Genomic DNA, 20,834 nt, shown 5'->3' with positions numbered 1-20,834 from the left:
TATATTAGCTTACTGATTTTTCCTAAGAACCAAAATTAGCGGTCGAATCCCAATTTTGGAAATTTATAAATTTCTAAGGTACCGAAATTAGCTAAGTTCTTTTCCGACTTCAGATAAAACAAAGCGGATCTGGAAACCGAAGATCTGACTATAGTTGTGCCAGAAGTTTGAGCAGTTCTTCGATTTTAAACTTTAGAATGGAAAAAGAAAAACTTTACAATACATTTGATTTTCAGCAAACCACCAATGAAACTTCCGTTGTAGGCTCTGAGCTGGAAATAACCCCTTTCCTATTTTTAGTTATTTCTGTTGGCTTTTAGTTCGATTTGATCATTTTAATTTATTTTAGTATAGGTTTCACAATTCATTCATTTTCGTACCTACTAGTTTTCAACTTGACATTATCATTCATTTTAATCTTTTAATAAGATAATGATTCTCATTTCTTTTGGCCATGTTTGTTTTCTTTTTCATTTTCTTCGGTCCATACTCTTTAAAAAAAAATACATATATATCTCCAAGAAATATGTACACCAATGTGGCAAACTTATGGACCATATGGAGTTTTCACACAATATATCTATAAAACGAGTAGACATTTCACAAAAAAAATGTGAAGAACACCTGAAGCTCTCATAAACTTTATGAGGCTCTTTAATGTATTAAATGAAAAAAAAAGCTTTCAAATGAAAGTAAGGAGCAACATTAAAACTTAAAACGAATTGAAATAGACACGTATCCATGTTGCAGTAAAAATGCCAAATTCCACATTTGTGCAGATGGGAGCTTGAAACCTTTACAGTAGGGTTGTTTGATACGCCGAATCTGAGTGTGCAATTTCCCTTAAGAGCTCTTTAGGTTTTGCAGTTGTTTCTCCCCTTTCCGAAAATCACGCCAAGTTTCTATGGCTCGTAGAAGTCGTAGTTTGCAGAAAAACACACTTTGATTTTTCCAAAAGATAAAAATTTTAATCAATGAAACTTCTTATCCTGATCATTTTTTGTCCCAATGGAAAATTCCACCCAAGATCACTAACAACTATATTCTACAAATCTCTGACCGCTAAAAATCAGATAAATTTGAATTCAGTATAAAAAAATTACACTGATGAAACTTTCCAATATTGAACTTGGTTGTTATGATTAGATATTTGACTTCAGTATAAAAAGATTAATAACAATCTAATATTTTGGCACCTGGGGTAAAAAGAAAAGTTGCATTTAGTTTTACAGAGTAATTAATTAAAAAACTTACCGAAAATGAAGTTTCTAAAGAAAGTAAATGCCATATTAAACTTAAGATGAGAAGAAATAGAAACATGCAATAACTTAAACTCAAAACGCCCAAAAATTACTATTAAAGAATAAATGAAACCCAAAACCAACAGAAATTAAATAAACAATCGTAGCAAACAAACGTATGGTAATTACTAATATAAATGAGTAAATAGATCTCAAAACAACTGAAACTTAAATTGAATAAGCGAATCAAGCTTGAAACGAACAAAAATCTCTACAAACAAGAGTTTGGATTTTCCCTTTTTCTTCTACGGCAAAAGTCTAGAACTTACTGCGTCATTGGCGCTTTACTGAAAACGAATTATATTACAAATATTTTCAACATTGAAAATAAACATAAAAATTACAGTAAATTAAATTTTGAACTGATGAGCTGTTAGCAATTAATATCGTTATGTATCAAATATTCAGTTTATTTTCATTAGTTCTTTCCAAGACTGTTCAAGACAAACATAGCTTCACTACAAACAGGAGTTTGGATACTGTCCCCTTCCCTAACTGTAAAAGTCTAAAGCTTATTACGCCCTTGGTGCTTCACAGAAAACAAATTTATAGTACAGATGTTTGCTTTTCTAGTTATTGCAGAACTGAAAATGAAAATAAAACTATGGTGAAATAAAATATTGATCTAGTGCTTTTGCAACAGTTAATAGCATTACATATCAAACACTCAGTTTGATTTTGTTTGCACTTTCCAAGGCTGTTTATTACACATATAGTTTTCAATAAAGCACCAATGAAGCAGTAGGTTTTAGACTTTTACAGTGAGAGAAAGAGGCAAATCCAAACTCTTGTTTGTAGAGATTTTTCTTCGTTTCAAGCTTGATTCGCTTATTCAATTTAAATTACACTCGTTTTGAATCTTAAAAATTGAACTAGAACTTACAATTTCCGATCAAATGAACCCTTCTGAAGTTTATACGAGCAGCCCTTCCATAAAAACCATATATACCTAGGGCATAACTTACAACACCTGCCCCTGGGCCCTTGGGCGTTGTGTTGACCCCGGAGTTTTTGTTATCTAATCATTGAACTAATATTAAAATTTCATTGGTAGCATTTAGGAAATAAGGACAAAGAGGCTATTTGGCCTCCGATCACTTTTGACTCCTAAAAAGGGCACTATTACTTCCAATTTCCAATCGAATGAGCCTCTCCAAAGTTTATGCGATCATCACCTCCATATGAAGCACCCTCTGGGAAAAAAACTAAATAAATTATTGGAGCCGTATGGCCTTTACTCTAGGCAACGCTATAGTGTTGCCTTTGATGTTCTAGACACCGAATATGTTTTTCCTTCAGACTCATTTCCTTGAGTTATTTCTAGGCAAAATTGAGAAATATCAACTTACACAAACAAACAATTTAGGGCAAGCAGCAAAAACAACGTATCATCCTAAATATTTTACGAAAATTTTACATCTTACGAAAAAATTCAAGAGAAAAGAAACCCCATGTTTATATATATATATATATATATATATATATATATATATATATATATATATATATATATATATATATATATATATATATATATATATATATATATATATATATATATATATATATATATATATATATATATATATATATATATATATATATATATATATATAATCGCACCACCCCATCAGTTCGAAATTACAAACTAATTTAGTAATTATTGTCCAAAAGGCATCCAACAGCTCAGAAAATACACACAAATATTAAGTTAGGGGTATATTAGAAACCAAGATAAGATTATTGGATACTACAGTGATAACATTTGTCAAGTACGTTTTTGAAACGTTGGCACTTTGGAAGACTGATGGGGATTTGTTAGTTTTTTTCCTGAAAAATTTCTACGGATAGGTTGCGGTACTCGTTTTGCTGCCTGTATATTAAACAACAAGCTGTACGAATAATGTTGTTGTTCTGTATCACATACTTGGGTTGTAATGAGAGAAAGTTTGAGATGGCTAGGGCATGTTTATAGGATAAAGGATGACAAATTCTCAAAGATCGACCTTTTTGGCAATCCATCCAAGGCCAAACAAAAAGCAGGTGTTCCCATAATGGGGTGGGAGAGATCGTTGGAAAGGATTTAAATAAAATTGGAACTTCTTGACAGGGCTTAGATTTGAGTATTGGTAGCATGGTATAGGTTGGGATAGAAGTGGAGCGCGTGCTACTGTGATGGCCTCGGGCGGGCTGGTACTGCAGGTAGCTGTTATTAGTAATGGTAATAGTAGTAGTTGTTGAAACTAAGATTATCTTACTGATCAAGCATGACCCTAAAGTATGGGTGTCTCAGAAGGTCGAAATGATGTGCTAGATGTTTTCCAGAAAAATTATGTAAGGATAATTTAGGTAGCCTACTTGTTTGACTGACCGTATATAAGAATTTAACAAAGCAAAAAAAAAAATGCGATTTAAACCCATTTTATGGCATTATAATGAAATAAAAGTGAAGGTGTCTGTGTCATGCTTTGAGAATAAATAATAATATATTTTCAAAGTTTTTTTGCTTTTTACCACACACCGGTGGACAAATAAAAAACGGTCGTTCCACCCATCGGGGAACTGGGAAGAGGCTATAAGAAATAATTTAAAGTATCTGGAACTCCATGAAGGGGGTGAAGACCACCCAGAGCTGTCTTGGCCTCGGGTGACTCGGTATTACGATGAGTTATTCATAGTATTTAATATACATAAATATTGGAGCCAAATCAGTATAGTTTTGTAGGACATATAATTTTATTGAAGCAAAGGTGAAGGTGTCTATCTCATGCTTTGAGAATAAAGGATAGTATATTTTCGTTTTTTTTTTACCACACACCGGGGGGCAAATAAAAAGCAGTCGTTCTACCCACCGGGGGACCGGGAAGAGGCTATAAGAAATAATTTAAAGTATCCGGAACTCCGTGGGAGGGGTTGAAGACCACCCACAGCTGTCTTGGCCTCAGGTGACATGGTATTACAATGAGTTGATTCATAGTAGTTAGTAGACATAAATATTGGAGCCAGATCAGTATAGATTTGTAGGACTTATAATTTTAGTGAAGCAATGGTGAAGGTGTCTATGTCATGCTTTGAGAATAAAGAATAATATATTTTTGAATTTTTTTTCGCTTTTTACTACACATTGGGGGGCAAATGAAAATCAGTCGTTCCACCCACCGGGGGACGGAAAGAGGCTTTAAGAAATAATTTAAAGTATCTGGAACTTCAAGGGAGGGGGTGAAGACAACCCACAGCAGTCTTGGCCTCAGGTGACTTGGTATTGGAATGAGTTATTCATAGGAGTTAGTAGACATACTATTTTACAAATACAAGTTATAGTTGTTGCCAAACTACCAAAATCGTTTGTGGTGACAAGGGAAAAAAAATGAAATCATATATCGGTTCAAGCAAGCTCAGGATTTCTTTTTAAAATTGTTTGCAATCTTTATGGATAACGCACATAAGCATTTTTTTCATAAGACGAAAGTATACCTGAAATATCTTAATTAAGTCTAAAACTAAACCTATAGAGATTTTTTTTTTCGTATGCAACATTAAAACTGCAAATAAAATTTCCCATGAAATTGTCACGGAAAAGATATCTCCAAGTACAACTGAAAGAGCGCATCTCCAATTTCAGAATTTTACAAGACAGCAAAATTTTTTTTTTATCTTTCTAATGAATAGCTCCCCCTCCCCAAAAAATGTTTTGTGTTCTAAAATTATACAGCTTGATTTTAATAAATAGTAAATGAAATTGTATTGAAAACCTGAATTAAATATGCATCCTCGAATAGAATTATGAAAAATGCATGCTACGATATTTCTTTATTTCCTAATCTATTTTTGAAAAAAAATGTATAGGATGCGACCTATTGTTTTGGACATTATTATGTCTGTATGACGATGGCAGTGACTTTTATTTATTCCTAAACTCATGGCGCCAGGTACCTATTTTGGTGCATTGAACTTGTTTGGTTATGGTAATTGAAAAACCAAAAAACCTTCACTAGAAAAATACATTCCCCTCCCGTAGATTCTCCTGAATTGATGCCACTAATGCCTTATCGCACCTTTTGATGTTGTTTCTGTTGACTGACAGAAAATCATGTTGACTTCTTTAGTTTCTTCGTCCAAGTTAAGCGGAGATCTTTTTTGTAAATTTAGGTGCTTGTATCTAAAAAAAATTATTTTCAAAAACAAAGTTTTTTTTTTACCTAAGTAAGAGCAAAACTGAAACTCTAAATCAGTGATTCCCAAAGTGGTCCAAGTAGTCCATACACATCCCAAATTCCTTGCATGGATTTGGTATTAATAAGTCACGATACGTTCATCTTTTCTATTAATTCGTAAAAAATTAAAAGTTCTAGTTGCCTTTATCTTAATTAACCAAAAAATCGGAGGGCAACTAGGCTTCCTCCCCCGCTCTTTTTTCTCAAAATCATTCAATCAAAATTATGAGAAAGTCTTTCAGCAAAAAAAAAAATAATAAATATGCAAATTTCGTTTTAATTATTCCTCTGCGGAGGGCCAAAATCAAAACATGCATTGATTGAAAAACGTTCAGAAATTAAATAAAAAAAAACAAGTTTTTTTTAAACTGAAAGTAAGGAGCAAAATTAAAACTTAAAACGAACAGAAATTACTTCGTATATGAAAGGGGCTGCTTCCTCACCAACATACCGCTCTTGACGCTAAAGTTTGACTCTTTCTCTCAACTCTTCTTTTTAAAACAGTAAAAAACTTTAGCGTAAAGAGTGGGATGTTGGTGAGGAAGCAGCCCCTTTCATATAGTGGATCGCTCTCCAATCACTTCTGGCCCTCAAAAAGGGCATTAGAGTGACCAATTTTCGAACAAGTTAGCTCCCTTCCGATTTATAAGACCGCCACTTCCAAGCAAGTTGACTCGACACAAAACTTAAATTGAATACACATTGGTCAGTACTTTACGCAATCGCTTTAATTCTGACAGATGGAAAACTAAGAGAAGCTCAATATTAATATATTGGAACATTTTCGACTCCACTTAAGATCCTTGTCATTTTCAACTCTGGGAATAAACTGCCCAAAATCTAACTCAAGAGGCTCTGTACCCCCATCCCTTCTAAACACACAAACACCTAAACTGAATCTCCAGTAGCTTACTTTCATAGTTTCTCAGGGACAGAAAAATTATTTCATGAAAACAAAAGAAATCTCTCTTGTTATCATTAACAAGATGGTTTTTTTTCTCTCTGTTACTGGAGAGAGTTCTCTCCTGGAAAGTAATTTCGTGTAAAGCTTGTTCATTTAAAGTTCTCCATTCTCGCTGCTACTCAAACGAACCAAAGTTTGTTTACATATTAGTCAGGTTCTATTATAGTGAAACAGCCCCTTCTTGCTAGCTATTGTTAACATTAACCCAAATTCTGCTTTCAAAGCCAAACATAATATTTGGACAAGATGTAATATTGGACTTACCAAAACCAACATTGACTTCTTAATTTACGTTTACTCACTTCTAACCAAGTTTACAAAAAAAATCGAATTCATTCTAAGCAAACTTTTCAATCCCATAGTCTTTAAAAACTATGAAAGCTTGGTACTGATCACGTAATGGAAATTAGGTATAACTGTTCTACATTTTGTGTTCTAGGTAATAGCTGCAGACAATAAGTATCAACGCAAATCCATTACAACTTTCATATTAGTTCTCAGGTATTTCCCTTATTATTGTCTTATCATCTTGTTCATCTCAGTCATTAGATCACAAAATCACAGTCATTAGACCATTTCTACTGGTAGCCAATATCTACTTGCTGGTTCAATGGTTTGTAATAAAAGAGCGATTGCTGTGGTAACAAGCTTATAGTTGTCTTCGAAGTTATATGTTTAGGCATTTTCCCTCGCAGTCCCAACAGAAAGACAATCCGTTCAGTGAAATTAGAGTATCCTTTCAAATCAATCTTTAGTTTTCTACCCAGTCTCTCAAAAGTGAAAAAAAATTTCTGCTACTGTCATGCTTTTAAATTTTGAAATATAGTACTTTTATAATCCAATAATCAGAAACTTACCTTCAAAGCGCTGGCCGGTGCTTTTGGCCACCAAATGTCATTTCTTAACAGCGGCGGAACTAAAGTGTATTTATAAGAAGCTGTTGAACCTTGAATAGTATCCTGTTGGGCCAAACGATCAAAACTAATGTTTCTTAGTCTCTAGCCATAAGCTCCTATATGGCTGCACCCATGATGCCTAAAATAAAAAATATGTTCTTGAGCAAATTTTTTATTTGTGTGGTCACTAAAAACTATTCATCACTTGCTTTTAGCTCGGCTGTGGTCTTTACTACATTCAGCAATAGCAATGGCTCAAAGGTCACGTATTTTGAGCCAAGACTATGTATATTCACGCCAGCGTGGAAATATGTGGCTGGCCCACCCTAGAAACCAATCTAGGAATAGCAACTCTCCAGGGGGAGAGTTGCTATTAAAGCTAAATTTAAGCCATATTGAGATATATTTCGGAGAGGCCTTAATGAAAATGCATCGTTTCTATTGCTGTATTAGACGCACCTGCAAGAAAAAAGAGACACATTTTTGCACTCGGCTACCTCTGTTAAGTTTTGAAAATACCACGCTTCTTTGCGCCAAGACTATGCATATTCACACAGCCGTCACAATATGTGGCTTGCCCACCCTAGCAAGCAATTCCAGAGGGGCTGGGTTATTATTAGAGGTAGATTTAAGCCATATTAAAAGATGTTTCTGAGGGATCATCATGAAAATAAGTCGTTTTATTGCTTTATTGGATGCATCTGGCTGTTACATTCTATTAACTTAAATCTTGATACTAGCAAAATCCTATTTTGAAAAATAAAAACGCAAACGATGAAAAAAGAGACACATTTTTGCATAAGGTTATTTCTGAGAGGTTTTAATGAAAATACCTTGTTTCTTTGAGGCAAGACTTTGCAAATTCACGGCACAGTGACAATATGCGGCTGCTTCCTGCAAGCAATTAAAGAGAGGAAGGGTTGTTATTAGAAATAAATTTAAGCCATATTATGAGATATATCTGAGGGATCTTAATGGAACTTCCTCGTTTCTGTTGCTCTGTTACATGCAACTGCTTGTGAAATTCAATTATTTTAAATCTGGATACTCGAAAGATCACATTATGAAAAATAAAACAGACAAACGATGAAAAAAGAGACTCATTTTTGCATTCAGTTATTTTTGAGAGCTCCTAATTAAAATACCATATTTCTTTGAGCCAAGACTACGAAGTGAAAAACCATGAAGCAACAAGTTTCCTGAGGAAGAAATGAAACCTTAACAAGTTTATTGAACGGCTAATCCACATGAAAGAAGCTTCAACAGACAAAATTTAACAGGCAACATGATACCAAAATTCAAAAGGCAACATGTTTTAAGAAGAAACAAATATACAGCACGTTTCACGAAGAAAAAATTCAAGATACATTACGTTTTGCGAAAAAAGTCGACATACATTATGCTTCTCGAGCAAAAACTCAACATAAAATAAGTTCCACGAGCAGAAATTAAAACAACAAGCATCATGTTTCACGACAAAAAAAATGAGATTCATTACGTTTCACGAAGAAAAACAGCATACAACAAGTTTCACGAGCAAAATAATCAACATAAGACCAGTTTGACGAAGATAAAGAAAATCTAAATACAGCAAATTTCACGGAGAAAAAATGAACGTACAATAATTTTCATAAAGATAAAACCAACTTGCAAAAAGTTTTACGAAAAAACAAATCAACATATAGCCTACCAAGTTTTTAACCAAAGATCAACGTGTAACAAGGTTCACGGAGAAAAACTAAAAATACAACCTTTTTTTGAATAATAAGATAAACATACAACAAGTGTCACGAAGAAAAAAATCAACCTACAAGAAGTTTCACAAAGAAAAAATTAATATACCTTATATTTCACAAACAATAAATCAACATGCAACAAGTTTCACATACAAAAACCTACATGCAACATATTTCACGAGGAAAAAAAATCAAGACAAATTAAGTTTCATGAATGAAAAAATCAACGTAAAACAAGTTCTACGAAGAAAAACCTGAAAATACAACAGTTTTTACGAAGAAAGAATTAACATTTAATAGGTTTCACGAAGAAATAATCAACATACGACAAGCTTTATGAGGAAAAAATCAACATACAAGAAACTTAACGAAAAGAAAAGAAAAATAAACATACAGCAAGTTCCACAAAAAAAAAAAAAAATCAAAACGCATGATGTTTCACGAATGAAGAATTAGCATGCAACACGTCTTAGGAATAATACAAATACTAATAGGCAACATTTTTCACGAAGAAAAAATCAAGATACACTAAGTTCCACGGTGAAAAAGAAATCAACATACAACAATCCATCTGCTACCCATTGAGTGTCAGAGGCTTGGAATTGCAATCTAACAATGAAATGATAAGTCTCCGCTGATAAGTAAAAACGATATAGATTGCAATGTTCCACGGCGATTCCCACCTGTGACACTCAATGGCTGACAAAATGCACCCTGAGGCAAGTATTATTACAAATATGACATTTTTCAAACATGTTCCTCCAAAAATATCTGTTTACACTAGAATCGATCTTTAAACTAAATAAAAATCCCCTAAAGAACGTTTCTTCCAACGACTCCTGGCCATTGAGGCAAGCGTGGCACAATCTATCAGCCCGATGACAACCTCTGGCCCGAATTCTCACACCTAATGGTTTTCAACGTTTTTCCCACAAAAATAACTTTATAAACTAAAAATGGCCATTATTTTATTTGAACAGTGGAAACTCACAGTTTCATATTGAAACTGAATGTATGTTGATTTTCTGTTCCTGAAACTTGCGGTATGTTGATTATTTTTCTCCGCGAAACTTGTGTATCTTGATTTTTTCTTCGTAAAAAATCTTGCCCATTGTTTCTTTTTGCTCGTGAAAATTATTCCATACTGATTCTTTATTCGTGAAACATTATGCGTCTTGATTTTTTTGTGTGAAACTTACTGTATATTGATGTCATCTTCTTGAAATTTATTGTATGTTAATTTTTTTTTCTTCGTGAAACTTGCTACATTTCACTTTATCTTCATGAAAGTTATTTTATGTCAATTTTTCTTTGTGAAACATGTCGCAGGTTGATTTTTCACTTCGTAGTCCTGGCTCAAAGAAACGTGGCATTCTCATTAGAACCTCTCAGAAATAACTGCATGCAAAAATGAGTCTCTTTTTTCATCGTTTGCGTGTTTTATTTTTCAAAGTTTGATTTTGCGAGTATCAAGATTTAAATTAACTGAATTCCATAGGCAGGTGCATCTAATAGAGCAACAGAACCGAGGGATTTTGATAAGGATATCTCAGAAATATCTCTCAATATGGCTTAAAATTACCTCTAATAGCAACTCTCTTCCTCTGGAATAGCTTGCTAGGGTGGAAAAGCCACATAGTGTGACGGTTGTGTGAATATGCATAGTCTTGGCTCAAAGAAACGTGGCAATGTCAATAAAACATCTCACAAATAACCGTCTGTAAAAATGTGCTACAGTTTTCTTTCAGGTGTGTCCAATACAGCAATAGAAACGATGCATTTTCATTGAAACCTGTCGAAGATATCTTTCAATATGGCTTAAATTTAGCTATAATAACAACTCTCCCCCTTGAATTGGTTGTTAGTGTGGGCCAGCCACATATTGTCACGCTAGCGTGAATATGCATAGTCTTGGCTGAAAGAAACGTGGCATTTTCATTAAAAACTCTCATAGATAACCGACTGAAAAATATTTCTCTTTTTTCTTGTCGGTGTGCCTAATAGAGCAACAGAAACAATTAATTTTCATTAAGACGCTCAGAAATAGCTCTTAATATGGCTTAATTTTACCTCTGATAAGAACTCTCTCCCTGGAAATAGTTGGTAGGGTTTTCATAATTCTCGAATTCTTGGTTCTTTTTACATATATTTTAGCCTTTATAAACTTTTTAATGCGTTGTTTCTTCGTTTCTTGAGTTTTAACATCTTTTTCTGTGATTTCATAGTATTATAACTTTTGTGACCCTTTTATTTTATCTGTGATAGCACATTCAAGTTCCAATAGAGTAAAAGACACTATTACTAAAAAATATGCTAAGAACAACCCCTAACATTGACTGATAGTACATTCTAAAGCATTTCTTAACAATTAAGTGCACTTGAAATATAACCAATTTTTAATAATGGATTTTCCCCTTGTTTGGCAAATATTACAGTCATAGGAAAACACGCGATCCATTTAATCATTCTAGTAAAGTGGACAGGGGATTTTGCTTGTGTTGAATAGGTTATAACATAAAAATTATTACCGAATATTAATATTAGAATGGCTTTTATAGTCCAGCCGTTAGCGCTCCATTCCATTGAGGGGAAATCCCTTTCAAATCCTAATACGGAAAATTTTTTTTTAAGATTATAAAGATTTCCTGAGAAAACGAGTGGAAAGAAAAAAAACTCTTAAAGTATTATGTAACAACCCACGTGTGCATTATCATTGCGCAAGACTCCGCGAGTTTTCCCTCCTCAGTAACAAGCGGGGATTTTCCATGGAGCCTGAAGATACAAGTCATGTGAGAATGTGTCATCCTTAACATAAGTAATCATTCTCCTATTACATAACAACCAAAGAAATCTTGAAAAATGCCTTAAAAAAAAATGTCTTAAGGTACGTCTTGAAAAATGTTTTGAAGAAAAATGCCTTAAAATGCCATTACACGTCTTGAAACGTCTCGAGATACGTCTTGTCGGTGAAATTGGTTGCTAGGGATGCCAATGGGATTGGAGGGTAGGGCCCCGTTGAGTTGGTTGCTAGGGCCTCCGTTGGTAATTGTTGCTAGGGCTCAGTTGGAATTGACTATTCCCTGTATTAGGCTTCCCTTCTCCTTTTTCGGCTTCTTTACTTAATTGATAAGATCCATAATCCTGCCTTCACAATTAAAGTAGCAGGGCACCAGAAGTATTGGTCTTATGAATACTCTGATTGTTGATGATATTCAGTTTGACTCATATACGAATCCTTCAAATGAGCTTTCTGTCGGTACGTATTGCTTACTTGATGTAAATTACCATGTACCTGTCCCTTAAAATCAAGCTATCCATCTAATGATTACCTCAGATGATGCTCTTCACTTATGGGCTGTACAATCTCTAGGTATGCAGACAGATGCAGTCCCGGGTCTATTTAATCAATCCAGACTTCTGGTGAATATGCCTGGAGTATTTTACAGTCAATGCTCAGAAATTTGTGGCTCTGTGCATAGTTTTATACCTATTGTAATTGGAGCTATAGGAGAAAATGACTTTCTAAAGTGACTTGAGTTACATATTTCATAACGTGGCTGAAGATCAAGCAGTAGCCTCTTAAGCTCTCTTATGGTAATTACCCCTTATGAAGATAGGGACCTAGTTTAATAATAAATATAAAGTTTTCAACTTCAAGAAGCCAGCGGCTGTCTCTTATTCCTCAAATAATACCGCTTCCTTGTTCATAATCTTCCTTGTCTCTATGCTCTTTCTTTGAACTCTTATGACTATAGTCTTTTTACTTTATCAATAACATTCATTCTCTTCTACTAGGGGACTTTTTAACGAAACTACTTATTTAAATTGAAAAATGATAGCAAATCTCTTTTCATGATTTGATCCGACTTCCTCTTTTTTATTTAACTGGTTAAGAATGCTGATTCCACTCTTGTTTACAAAAATATCTTTTTGATTGATCCCCTTGCTACCTCAATTTTTGTTAAGAGGATTCTGATAGGGCCTTTTTATAGGGCCGACTAGATCTGGGGCTAATATCCTGGTCATTGCCCTATTTAATTATTTTGTGCCATAATTTTATTGGTTTATTCCCTTATATTTTTACTGCCACCAGACATTTAACGGTCACTTTAAGAGTCGCAGTCCCTCTGAAACTCACTTTTATTATTTACGCTTTTATTATTTACCCACCTAGTTATTTTCTTTTCATTCGTTCTTGTCGCAAGAGTTTTCTACGAGAGAAAAGAAGGTGCCCTTAGATGAATGAAGCAAATATTGGCTTTATTGCAGATTCACTCATTAAGGAGAATAGTTTAAGGGGGTGATTAAGTGAACTGATGGAACTCGAAAATCCCATGTTAAATTGAAAATTTATATTTAAAAAGTACTCAAGTATTCATTGGCGGAAGATGCCGCTTTTAATATCAGGCCATAGCTTCTTGAAGATGCTACAAAATGTTTGAAAGGATTTTGTTCTAGTTCCTCTAATTGCTTAGAAATCTTAGAAAATGTCTAGGTATTTTTCACAAGTGTACTCTATGAAGGATATTGCTTTTGGAACAAAATTGGTACTATCATGTGCAGAAGACAATAACCTATAAGATGATTGGAACCATTTTTTGATGTATTTTCCTGTTTTCTAACAGTCCCCTAGAATATTTTCAGCTACCTGAAATTTTTACAAGTCGGTTGCCATAAAGAATCGTTTCAGATCGCCGATAATAACCCCTAGAGACGAAAATGACAAGCTGGAATAATCAGCTGCTTGTTAATAGTGTGAAATTTTCATAAATTATTTCAATGCAATGAAGAAAAATAGAAATGAGAAATAGTCAGGAGCCTTCAGGAAAGTTATACACACAAAGCCGAAATCATGGGGAAAATTAAATCAAAGCGAGGTATGGAACTGCGAAACTGCGAGAAATTTGGGGATAGGCTAGTGGATAAAGAACCGAAAAGAGTCTAAGGCGGACTATTGCATGGAAGTTGGAAAGAATGGACTGGTCAACCCCAAACGAGGCCACGACTACTTTTACCAAGTACAATCAGTCAGCTTGAATGTGCTCAGCTATATACTTGCTTTTTCATGATTTTTACCCAGAAAGACTTCTACATTGAAAAGATAGACCGCAATCCAGGCTTTTGGACCGAAAAGATTTTTCCCAAGCTGAAAGGATTCTTCATTGATGCTTTGATCCCAAAGTTCCACAGGGGGTTCCAATACAAGAGCCGTACTTATAAGATTAATCGTCTAGTACCGGTAACAGGAAAATTCATTTTCCTTACATTCTATCCTTCTTTGTAGTTACATACTTAATTGTATTGTCATTTGAAATAAAATACCTTTGTTTATATTGCTTGTCCTCCAATTTTATCAAACAGTTCGTAGTAACGAACTGTAGTAAAGAGCGACCCGGCTCAATAGTAACCGAAACTCTAAAAAATGGAATTTTGGTACCAATAGCTACATCAAAAGAATCGCATTTTAATGCTGATTTTAAATACATTAAATAAAAAAACAAGTTTTTTCAACTGAAAGTAAGGAGCGACATTAAAACTTAAAACGAACAGAAATTACTTCGTATATAAAAGGGGCTGCTTCTTCATCAACGCCCCGCTCTTTACGCTAAAGTTTGACTCTTTCTCCCAACTCTTCTTTTTAAAACAGTAAAAAACTTTAGCGTAAAGAGCGGGGCGTTGATGAGGAAGCAGCCCCTTTTATATACGAAGTAATTTGTGTCCGTTTTAAGTTTTAATGTCGCTCCTTACTTTCAGTTGAAAAAACTTGTTTTTTTTATTTAATTTCTGAATGTTTTTGAATAAATGCATGTTTTGATTTTGGCTCTCCGCAGAGTAATAATTGAAACAAAATTTGAATTTTTTTTTTTTTTTTTTTTTTTTTGCTGAATGGCTTACTCATAATTTTGATCGAATGATTTTGGGAAAAAAGAGCGGGGGAGGAAGCCTAGTTGCCCTCCAATTTTTTGGTTAATAAAAAAAGGCAACTAGAAATTTAATTTATTACGAATGGTTTTATAAGTAAAAGATATACGTAACTTATAAACTAGCTTACGTGAACAATTTTTTATTCTCATATTTTTATTACACATATGAGAGGGTTCACCCCGTCGTCAGTACCTCTCTCTTTACACTAAATCTTAAATTTTGGCCCAATTAATTAAGAATGACCCCTGAATCACAAAAGCCGTAGAATAAATAGTTGACATTACTAAAAATACTTTAGCGTAAAGAGCGAGGTATTAGGAGGAGGTGAGCCCCTCATATGGGTAATAATTTCTGTTCGTTTTAAGTTTTGATGCTGCTCCTTACTTCCAGCTGAAAAAAAAAACTTTTTCATATATATTTTTTCATTGTTTTTTTTAATAATGTTAGTAAATCCTGCGCTCCCTTCATGGAAATTTTCATCCCCCATGACCAAGTCCTCGATGGAAAGTTCCCCCAGTATATCCCCCTCTTTTCGACCCCTCTCCCCGACCAAAAAATTCTCCTGAAAACACCTGTACACTTCCCAATAACCATTACTATATGTAAGCACTGGTCAAAGTTTTTAACTTGTAACCCCTCCCACGGAGACTATGGAGGAGTAAGTCGTCTCCAAAGACATAGTTATAAGGTTTTTCGACTACGTTGAATAAAATGGCTATCTCAGAATTTTGATCCGTTGACTTTGGGAAAATAATTAGCGTGGGAGAAGGCCTAGGTGCCCTCCAATTTTTTTGGTCGCTTAAAAAGGGCACTAGAACTTTTTATTTCCGTTTGAATGAGCCCTCTCGCAACATTCTAGGACAATTTGGTGGATACGATCACCCCTGGAAAAAAAACAAAACAAAAAAAAACAAATATACACGCATCCGTGATCTGCCTAAAAGTCATAGAACACTACTGTAGAAATTTCAAGCTCCTATCTGCAAAAATGTGGAATTTTGTATTTTTTGTCAGAAGGCAGATCACAGATGCGTGTTTATTTGTTGGTTTTTTTTTCAGGGGTGATCGTATCAACCCAGTGGCCCTAGAATGCTGCAAAAGGGCTCATTCTAACGGAAATGAAAAGTTCTAGTGCCTTTTTTAAGTGACCAAAATCTCGGAGGGCACCTAGGCCCCCGTCCCACGCTAATTATTTTTCCAAAGTAACCGGATCAAAATTCTGAGATAGCCATTTTATTCAGCGTAGTCGGAAATCCTTATAACTAAATCCTTATAAGTGTACAGACGTCTTCAGGGGCGTTTTCATTTGGTCTGGGGCAGGGTTGAGAAGAGAGGGATATGCTGGGGAAACTTTTCATGGAGGAAGAAAATTTCCATGAAGGGAGCGCAGGATTTCCTACTATTATTAAAAAAAAAACAATGAAAAAATAAATATGACAAAGTTTTTTCAACTGAAAGTGAGGAGCAGCATTAAAACTTAAAAGGAACAGAAATTATTACGCATATGAGGGGCTCACCTCCTCCTAATACCTCGCTCTCTACGCTAAAGTATTTTTAGAATTTCAACTATTTATTCTACGGCTTTTGTAATTCAGGGGTCATTCTTAAGAAATCGGGACGAAATTTAAGCTCTAGTGTGAAGAGGGAGGTACTGTTGAGGGGGTGAGCCCCCCTCATATATGTAATAAAAATGTGAGAATACAGAAGTTCCTTACGTAAGCTAATTTGTAAGTTACGTATGTCTTTAACTAGTAAAATTTATTTTTACTAATAATTTTACTAATAAAAAAATTCGTAAGAAATTAAAAGTTCTAGTTGCCTTTTCAGGTAACCAAATAATCGGAGAGCAACTATACCTCCTTCCCCGCTCCTATTTTTTTCTCAAAATCGTTTGATCAAAACTATGAGAAACCCATTTAGCCAAAAAAATAAATACCCAAATTTCGTTTTAATTATTCATCTGTGGAGAGCATAAATCAAAACATGCATTGATTAAAAAACGTTAAGAAATTAAATTAAATAAAAACAAGTGTTTTTAACTGAAAGTAAGGAGTGACATTAAAACATAAAACGAACAGAAATTACTTCATATATGAAAGCGGCTGTCTCCTCATCAATGCCCCGGTCTTCACGCTAAAGTCTGACTCTTCCTCTTAACTCTATTTTTTAAAACAGTAAAAAACTTCAGCGTAAAGAGCGGGGCGTTCATGAGGAAGCAGTCCCTTTCATATACGAAGTAATTTCTGTTCGTCTTAAGTTTTAATGTCACTCCTTACTTTCAGTTTTATTTTTTTTTTAATTTAATTTGTAAGAAAACTTTGGTTTTCTAAGAATCCTCGAAGAAAGCTTTCAACTAAGTTCGCTGTTTAGTTTCGAATTAATGAAATGAGGTATTTTAAATAGCCTATCCCTAGGAAATAAAGTGGAAAAAACAATAAATTTTAAAATGCATTCTATGCATGCCGTCACAGTTGCATATACATGGGCATTTTGTACTTGAGAATGATAGTGCTCTTTTGCTCATTTTCTAATCTCCCTTGGTCGGTAACCAAGCTTTGCAAGACACTGTCAAATATATTATTATTTCTCGGCTGAAGCATCTCACCAAAGGAAGCTGTCAATCAAAACCTTTGACAAGACTTGATAATTGGTGCTATTTGAAGTTTTGACAATCGACGATCTCTAGAGAATTAAAAGACAGAAGGGTAACCTTACTTCAATTCTGAAGCTCCATGTTTTCAAGTTCACTTAATCACGGCCTTAAAGAGAACATTGGGCTTATATCCTAAAAGAGGGATATCACTTCTCTCAGAGTAAGAATTGATAATATCAAGTCTAGTTTAGACCTGAATTTAGGCCTCTTGGCCCTCAATCTTTAGCAGATGATAATAGAGATCACTTCATTGTTAATGAAGAGGAAGGGATAGCCCCTGCTACGACACAGAAGGAAGAATGGGTGCTGCTAATTCTTCAACCGGGTAGATAAATTCTACTCACTGGCAATTTACGCAGCATATTTAAAACAATGCATTTTCAATGCATAGATTTATATTCCCAGGAGTCATCTACCCCAACATCTTCAGTGTTGTACTCGTATTAAGCTATAGAAATAAATGAATAGTGTGGATAATAGAGATCCTAAAATAAGCAACCTATACGGAGACGACGATAGAAATGAAATGAAGATGATCCACAAGAATTGTTTTGATAAATTAAGGAGGGGCCCACTTCTTCTACCCAACCGTGGTCCCCCTCATAGAAAAGGAGTTCTCTCATGAGTAAGGGCATTGTTCTCATCCGTTCTGTAGTCTGGAGGATCGGGATCTTCTGTGGGAGGAAGTTTTGTGTGGGAGGAATCTTGTATGGGAGGAGGTAGCCTGGGGGAAGGGGAATCTTGTGTGGTAGGAACTCTTCAAGATGGAACTTTCTTGGGGGAGATTTTCCATGGAGACAAAAGGTGGATTGTTTGGTATTACTTGAAAAACTATCAGACATTGGATTAAAAACTATCTTTTTAATTAAAAGTAAGGAGCAATATTAAAATTTAAAATGAACAGAAATTATTTTGTATATGACGGCAAATCCGCCTCCTCAACACCTCGCTCTTTACGCTAATGTTAACTTTTTATCCTAATCATTTACTAACAACTCCTAAAACACGAGAGCCACCTAATTATAATAAAGATATTGTTAAAATACTAATAGAAACTTTGGTGTCAAGAGCAAGGTATTACGGAGGGATTTTCACCCTCATATACGGAACAATTTCTGTTTTTCTTAAGTTTCAATGTTGCTTCTTACTTTCACCTTGAAACAAAAACAGTTTTATTTTACTTAATCACCGAAAGACTGAATCAATTCTCACGGAAAAATATTGACATGTTGCTGATTTGAATAGCCCAAATCGGTAGTAGGTTATTTTTTTATTCTGATACCGAGTAATTCGAAATCAGGGTTTTTATAATATTCGTTCATGTATTGGAAGTTTTTTATATCTTATTAAAAATTTAGAAAAAAAGTGTACAAAATACTCTTTAGTTACTAATTTTATTATTGAATTTTGCCAAACCCTGAGGTTAATCTAAGCAAAAACAGATAAGAAATATCGAAATCGGTATATCAAATACCGGAAGTTAAAAAATATCAATATATCGTTTAATCAAATTATCACCCAGCACTAGTTACAAGCCAATCAGAGACTAAACAAAATCAGGGCCAGTTTTTGGGGTCATAAGCGGAAACAGCCAAAATTAGTTTCGAATTTTCTATTTGATTTGGTTTTCAAGTAACAGATGCATCGTTTAGAAAATATTACAAATTACGTAACAAGCAGCTGCATCTCTTAGAAAACATTTCCTATTACTTAACAAGCACCTGCATCTTGCCCTGAGGTGGATCACCGTTTAACTTCTCCGTCATCTAAATCAATAAAGGAAGAAAAGAGCAGCGGCTATGAAGCTTCCAGAAGTAATTGTGTCATCACTACTAAGCATTTAGAAGAAACAAAACTGTCATGGGAGGGAATAAAGAGGGAGCTGTGGACAGATTTGGGTGAAAGAGGAGCTTGCAAAGCTGTGCTGGCCCCAGGAAGAATTAAAACAGTAGGAGCAATTCTATGAATACATAAAAAGTTATCTGAAGAATCTACTGAAAAACCTTTCATTTTGATAGGGACAGTGTGAAAAGGATACCAAAAACTGATCAAATTACTAAAATTATTTAAAAACGATTTTAAACAGAAAAAGACACGGAATGAAAAAAAGTCATAGGGGCCCGGTGCCCCCAAGCCCCACTCGATCTGCTGCTGGCATTAATAGTATAACAGGTAAGTAGCACCTAGGATCGCCTATCCTTACAGTACCTAGAAATAATTGAGAGACGCAGGATACAACACTCATTTTATGCTGACTATCTCGAATGTCAATTTGGATCGTTAAATTGGAAAAAACGTCACTATAAGCTGGTTATTATTGATACAGTACTTTCAGCAATCAGAAAAACAACAAAATTCACTTTTCAAAGGGAATTGAGTTTTTCGGCTCAAGAAAGTAAGACCGAAAGAATCGATGCAAAACCCTGTGGTTTTGAGAAAAAAATATGTTGTGATGGATAATATTAGTATTTTTACTCTTTTTTTTTTATGTGAAATTTACATTAAGGAGTATCTCGACATCGTCTAATTGTTTCTCTCAAATTACCCTAATTATTGATAGTTTCGTCTTAATCGTTGTTACAGCTTGAACACTTAATAAAACGGATCTCCAGATGGAGTCGGTTTTTTCAAATACATTTTGCCACGATAACGTGTGAGGAAAATGTAAAACATTGAATAATCTGATAGCGGATAATCAACGTTTATAAGAGGAGAAAAGGTCAATTTGAGGATTTATGGTAACGCCTTATTTCTGATTTGGGAAATCTGAATCCTGCAAATGAGTTCAAACGAAAATTAAATTCGGTCGTCCTATTATCAATTTGACAACTGGGTTACAAGGAAAAAATATCTCACATAATGCTTGACATTTTCTTATTACATTTTTTACCAAGTTAAGTGAACAATGGATATTAGTCAACGAAAATCTACAGCGATATATTAAAGTTTAAAGAGCTCAATGTGGTCTAGGGGCTAAAACTGGGCACCAGCTTCATACATAAAGAAGATATAATAATCTGAGGGAGTTCTTTAACCATGTTTCAGCGTCATATTGTCACACACAAAGGGAAACACGCACAGACAAACAAACAGACGGGCATTTACACAGGCACAGAGAGAGAGAGAGAGAGAGAGAGAGAGGAGA

General features: G+C 34.4%; 1 protein-coding gene across 2 annotated transcripts in view; it reads right to left on the bottom strand.

The window, feature by feature from the left end:
• The window catches only part of LOC136025059 (neuropeptide F receptor-like), a 51,825-nt gene that overhangs the window by 29,246 nt on the left and 1,745 nt on the right, over positions 1–20,834 (bottom strand). For both annotated transcript variants that reach the window (XR_010617008.1, XM_065700740.1), the window contains exon 2: positions 7,337–7,514. The gene's annotated coding sequence lies outside the window, so the exon portion shown is untranslated. The remainder of the gene's footprint in view (positions 1–7,336; positions 7,515–20,834) is intronic.

The sequence above is a fragment of the Artemia franciscana genome, chromosome 3 (assembly GCF_032884065.1).
Source record: "Artemia franciscana chromosome 3, ASM3288406v1, whole genome shotgun sequence".
NCBI classification, from domain to species: Eukaryota; Metazoa; Arthropoda; class Branchiopoda; order Anostraca; family Artemiidae; genus Artemia; species Artemia franciscana.
The sequence above is the reverse complement of the archived record's forward strand: the minus strand, read 5'-3'. Positions and strand labels throughout refer to the sequence as shown.